Source organism: Cibotium barometz, chromosome 31, assembly GCF_041138505.1.
Source record: "Cibotium barometz isolate CiBa-2024 chromosome 31, ASM4113850v1, whole genome shotgun sequence".
In the NCBI taxonomy this organism is placed as follows: domain Eukaryota; kingdom Viridiplantae; phylum Streptophyta; class Polypodiopsida; order Cyatheales; family Cibotiaceae; genus Cibotium; species Cibotium barometz.
This window is the reverse complement of record NC_141076.1, coordinates 51,333,186-51,339,862: the sequence shown is the minus strand read 5'-3', so window position 1 is coordinate 51,339,862 and position 6,677 is coordinate 51,333,186. Positions and strand designations below refer to the sequence as shown.

Sequence of the window (6,677 nt, the reverse complement as noted above, 5' to 3'; positions counted from 1 at the left end):
TCATTTTCCTGCACACCCCCTTCGATATGCGCTGTTTTCTGGTTTTTCTCTCTTTCCCCGCAAGAGATTCGGGCGCCCTTCACTTTTGCAGCTAAAATTTCGAATTTCCCCCGATTCGAATACACTGTGCCTCCTTTTTTTTAGCTTATTAATCGGATATTCCCTTAAAAAAAAAACCTTCGTGTTTGTTGCCACGCAAGCCACCTTCGGGCTCACTTGAGCCGCAAGCCACTTCCGCAGATCAGCATGCACCTCTTGAGCTTGGACAGGGGTTGCAACCTTGCCGGTGCTTATAGCCCAAACAGGTTCATACACAAGAACAACATTACTCCAGTCATCATCGATTTTTCCTGCAATAGCTTTAGCTTGCTCAGAAACGATAGTTAAAGTTTCTCCAGATTCACGTTGCTCAAGTGTTTCACCAATACAGGCAATGAATTTCAGTCCTTGGCTGAGTGCATAAGCCACCTTATCAGCAACAAACTCATTAGACTCTTTCAGCAACAACCGCCTCTCTGAGTGTCCAAGTATGACCCAAGGAATGTCTAAATTCACCAACATTTCAGCATTGATTTTCCCTGTGAATGCACCACCCTTTTTTAACCCAAGCATTTTGGGCAGCCACATCAAAATCAGGACGCAATGTACTCTTTACTAGTGGCAAGAAAACAAATGGAGGACTGATCACCACATCAACTTTATCTTTGGGAGGCACATCCGCCCCATTGAGAACAATAACGATCTTCTTCACCTCTTCCACAGTTCCATTACATTTCCAGTTGCCTCCCACGAAGAACTTGCGAGCCATGGAAACTCCGCTCTGTTCTTCTTCTTCTTCGTTCTTCTTAGCACACAGAAAGCCTGGCCTTCAAGCATGCATCTGCACAGCAAAAGTGTAAGATCCCTGTTCCCACCGAGCAACGGATTCGGGGTACTGGCAGCGGAAGTAGCGCTTCTCGCGCGGGACAGGGGTCCCACACTCGGGGCCTCGCCCACGGATATCCGGATAAGAGACTAATCCGTCGGTTGTTCCAAAACCGAACCCGGAAAAACTTCCTTTACCGGAAAGCACGGGCGATTCCACCAGGATAACTTTTTACTCTAACGTAGTCAAGATCATTTCTGATCGAGATGATCCGATTACATCTATAAGATACTTAGTCAGTTCAAGGAAGAAACTTGCACTTGGATCATTGGAATCAACGCTTTTTTTCCCATTCAAGAGGCACAGCCGTTGATTCCTATCCATAGAACAGTTTCTGTCCGGGATTTATTTTTTTTTTCTATCGTAAAAACAAAAGTTTGAGTCTCGATTTACGGATCCATCAGTCCAGCCTAACCCCATCCAATCCCATGGGTTAGCCAACCGCCCAACCACTGTAGTGATGGGATCCAATTAAAAATTCTGTTAGGTTTTGTCCCGGGTACCAAGGAAAAGAGTTCCAAGGCCCCCTAGCCGGATATTCATGCAAAATAAAACTAGTCACACCACTCACACACCCAATATGAAATTGCTTTTTTCAACCAGATTCAACCAGTTTAAAACAATCCTTTAATAAAACCATAGTATCATTGATCACCATCTTCCAATTTATCCAATTGATTCTTAATTTCCCATCATTCCTTTATCAGAGTATCTATGGCATCATTGGCAACTAGAACGCTCAGAAGCCGTTTCGATAGTTCCTAGCCCATAATACTTGGCAATATAATCACTTAACAAGATGGACTCTCGTTGAAGATCAGCAAGATCAACCAACAGATCCATATAAGGAGCCATGGACTCATCCATTGAAGACCAGCAAGGTCAATCAACCAGATCCATGCTCGATTTCAGAAAACAACTCCAACTCTGTTCCAATATCTTCCTCGACGCACGCGTGGGTATCCTAGGCAACCCAGAGCCCGAGCACCGTATGGTCAGCACCCTCTAGGATCCTTCGCAGGTAACCTAGCGCTTCACGCATAGGCCGCTTCCTTGGCCCCTCATCCACCGTACCGGAAGCTCACCATTTTAATCGCACCGAGGCTGGTCAAGACCTCGGCCGACCTTGCTACGCGAGACGTCCTTCATTGACTCCCCGTCAGCAGTTGCAACTTTACCATCACGACTTTAATCACAAGACGGTCAAAATGCTCCCCCCAGCATTCTTGACATAAAACAATCATTTACAAACAGCATTTACAAACAGTATTTACAAACAGTTTACAACACAATTTCTATTTTAACTTGCATTTTTCCACATTATCCCTCATCAATCTACATTACTTATTCCATATTCCATTTATATGTATACTCATCCCATCACATCATTTCTATCTCATCACTTCAGATTCCCTCACATCGCATATCGTATATTCACATCCATACATCCACATCTATATGCGTACATTCACATCTACATGCATACATCTACATCTCTATGCATACATCCACATCCACATTCACATTCACCTCCATACATCTACATCTACATGCATACATCCACATCTCCATTCACATCTACATCTATACATCTACATCTACATGCATCCATCCACCTCCACATCCACATCTACATCTATACATCTACATCTACATGCATACATCCATATCTCCATTCCCATCTACATCTATACATCTATATCTACATGCATCCATCTACCTCCACATCCACATCTACATCTATACATCTACATCTACATGTATACATCCACATCCACATCTATACATCTACATCTACATGCATACATCCACATCTCCATTCACATCTACATCTATACATCTACATCTACATACATCCATCCACCTCCACATCCACATCTACATCTATACATCTACATCTACATGCATACATCCATATCTCCATTCCCATCTACATCTATACATCTACATCTACATGCATCCATCTACCTCCACATCCACATCTACATCTATACATCTACATCTACATGTATACATCCACATCCACATCTATACATCTACATCTACATGCATACATCCACATCTCCATTCACATCTACATCTATACATCTACATCTACATGCATCCATCCACCTCCACATCCACATCTACATCTATACATCTACATCTACATGCAAACATCCACATCTCCATGCATAATAAAATTCTTTTAATTAATCTAGGATGATAGTTCCTAGAATATGGTAGGAAGTCCTCTTTTTATGCTTTGAATGAATTTATTTTATGCGTGATTTCTATAAAAATTTTGCCATAGTTCCGCTACTATGACTGATAAATCTCAATTTTTTTTCTAAGGGATAAAGCTCATTATTAAAGAAATAATTAGAATGGTCTCTAATTGGATCATCAATCCATAATGGTCTCTAATTGGATCATTAAGAAAACAATTAGAATGGTCTCTAATTGGGTCATCAATCCATAATGGATTGAATCATCAATGGGCATAAACTAAAAGCATAGCAAAAAGCCATTAATTTGGCCTCAAGCATAGCTTAATCTTGGATTAAGGAAAAGCTTTATGAAAAGCTTCATTTGGATTGAGAATGGGTCATGAGTATGACCATTTCTTGAGTGAGACAGAGAAATTATAAAAACCATTAGAATTTAAATATAAGTGGAAATTAACTTCTATAGCATTTATTAAATTATGTAACTCTTCACTACTATTCACCAATTAACTTCAATAGCATTAAAAAAACCATACCAATTAAACTTCTCAAGCTGGAGAGGGGTTGAGAAGAGAGAATCATTGAGTAATTATAGAAAAGATCAAAATTCAATATACTTACCTTATAATTTGCTCGATTCTTTATTCACGGTAGAGGCTCCCAACCAATCAATTGGTTTAGTATGTTGATGGAGCCACCAATGGGGATTGAAGAAAGAGAGAAGTATCAAAAACTAGTGAATTATTAAAGAATTCACAGCTCTTGGCTTAGGTAGAGTAGAGTAACAAGGCATAAGACACTAAATATTTTGGCTTAGGTGGAGTAAAGTAACAAAGCATAAGAGACTATCTAATTTGGCTTAGGTGGAGTAGAGTAACAAGCGTAAGAGACTATATATTTTGGCTTAGGTGGAGTAGAGTAACAAAGCATAAGAGACTATCTAATTTGGCTTAGGTGGAGTAGAGTAACAAGCATAAGAGACTATATATTTTGGCTTAGGTGGAGTAGAGTAACAAGCATAAGAGACTATATATTTTGTCTTAGGTGGAGTAGAGTAACAAAGCATAAGAGACTATCTAATTTGGCTTAGGTGGAGTAGAGTAACAAGCATAAGAGACTATATATTTTGGCTTAGGTGGAGTAGAGTAACAAAGCATAAGAGACTATATATTTTGGCTTAGGTGGAGTAGAGTAACAAAGCATAAGACACTATATTTTTTTCAACAAGGGGAGGCTTCTATTTATAGGAAAATTTGAGCTCCTAACCAACCAAACTGATTCTAGAATTTTCCAAGTCAGTTTGGCCACTTTTTGACCATTTTTAGGTCAGTTAAGCTAACTTTTTGGAACTAGACTTGAATGAGGAGAGAGGAGAGATGAATTATCTCAATTTTTATGAGTTTAAAACTCATTCAAGCATGTGAAATATGCACCTCCTTTAAAGAATTCCCCTTCCTTACATATGTGTCATAATGGAATCATTTTAATATTGCTCATAGTTTTTTACTAATAAGCCTTGTACATTTTCAACTCTTCATCTTATGTGAGCATTTAAGGGACTCCCCTTCCTTACATATGTGTCATCATTATTCCCAAAATATCTCATATTTTTAATATTGCTCATAGTTTTTTATTAATAACCCTTGTACATTTTCAACTCTTCATCTTATGTGAAATATGCACCTCCTTTAAAGAACTCTCCTTCCTTACATATGTGTCATAATGGAATCATTTTAATATTGCTCATAGTTTTTTACTAATAAACCTTGTACATTTTTAACTCTTCATCTTATGTGAGCATTTAAGGGACTCCCCCTTCCTTACATATGTGTCATAATAAAATCATTATTCCCAAAATATCTCATATTTTTAATATTGCTCATAGTTTTTTACTAATAAACCTTGTACATTTTCAACTCTTCACCTCATGTGAGCATTTACTCATTTTTGGGTATTTTCTTTTTACAATTTGGATTTATCTCCTTCCTACACATGGATTGATGCTATTGGCCCATAGGAACCTTAATTGGACCATAGTCTAAAGATTTCTGAAAATCTAGACCCTTAGGCTAAGGTTCTTTATACCTATTTCCAATTAATTCCAATTGCACATTGGAAAATTCTTTTTAAATTTCTGTTTCAGGGGAACTCATCTAAATTATAAGAGATATTTTTCTATCCAAAAATATTCAAAATCTGAATATTCTCTCTCTAGAATATTTTCTCTCTCTAGGTTAAAACAGCCACAAACAAGATCTCTTATATTTTAGAAAAGGAATTGATTACAGGGAAATATACTAGACATCAAAAAGGGGTTGGGGGAGGAATCTTACATTCTACCCCACTTAAAAAACGCGAGATGTCCTCATCTCGCAACTTGGAATAATTTCGCAAGATGCACGAATATGAGACTTAGAGAAAAATTTTAATCACGATTAACCACCAAGAAAAGTCTTAAAGAGAGCAAGATTCAAAATAAGAACAAGATTTAAACTTTATTCATTCACGGAACTTATACAGTAAAGATAGAAGAACTCTTTACACTTCCATAAGCCCGTCCATCATATGGTCACAAAAGCAGTCCTCACAAGCTGCACAAGTATAGGGTAACTCATCTATGGGAATGATTCTGCTGGTTATTGCCGCACCTATCTCAGTGGTATGAGGTGATCTAACAAAAGGACCTCTGAGAGGCAAGCCAAAAACGGGATAAAGGCATATCTTCTCATGAGGAAGAAAACACGCCAGTAAGAAGACCCGCTCAGAAAACCCAAGATGCCTTGATCTCATGACGCAGTAGTATCGAGGACCCAAACCCAAAGCTTCAATAACCATGGCCAAGCGGACATTGTTACGAAAGTGCTGCTGACCCCAGGGTGTTACCCTAGTTATGTTTTGATAGGTCCGCCATTTGGTCTGCGCTACAGAAGTTCCTAGGTGAGGAAAAAGTGAGCGCTCATACTGTTCTATAAAGTCTTTCTTCACAGACTCTCTTGCGTCTTGAAGGTGAGAAATCATCAGGGATAAAACTAATTCCTGTTGCCAAGCCATGAAGGAGATTAAGAAGGAAAGGAGATTGATGGGAGTAAGATTACTGTGAGCGATAAGTAAAAGTTACGACTTATATAAAGGAAGGAGCTAGCGTAACCTAGAAGCCAACGGTAACTTGCCACTGAAGTTTTACCGTCTTTCCATGATTTGTGTTTGACACATTTTTCTATAGAAGGCATTAAGAATTTTGAGATGAGGAGATAAAAGAAACTTGTAGGCTAAGTCACCTACTTTCATTGAATTCAGATATAAGGATCACAATATCTGGGGGATAACTTCTTATACTCCCCAAGAGATAAAGAACTTCTTTTGGGCCATACTCGAATGAAAACCAAAACCTTGGTATCCAAAACACCGATTCTCACTTCTAAACTCATTGTTCTAAATCCTTAAAATAGGCGTGACTCCTGAGAAGTATTTTAGGAAAAGGGTATTCCTTTTTTAAACAGAAACTTTCTTTTATTTTAGAGAGGGAATAATTATAAGATCCGAAA

General features: G+C 38.4%; 1 pseudogene; it reads right to left on the bottom strand.

Moving 5' to 3' along the window:
• On the bottom strand, positions 1 to 842 carry LOC147621016 (triosephosphate isomerase, cytosolic pseudogene; annotated as a pseudogene).
• Between the last annotated feature and the right edge of the window lie 5,835 nt (positions 843 to 6,677).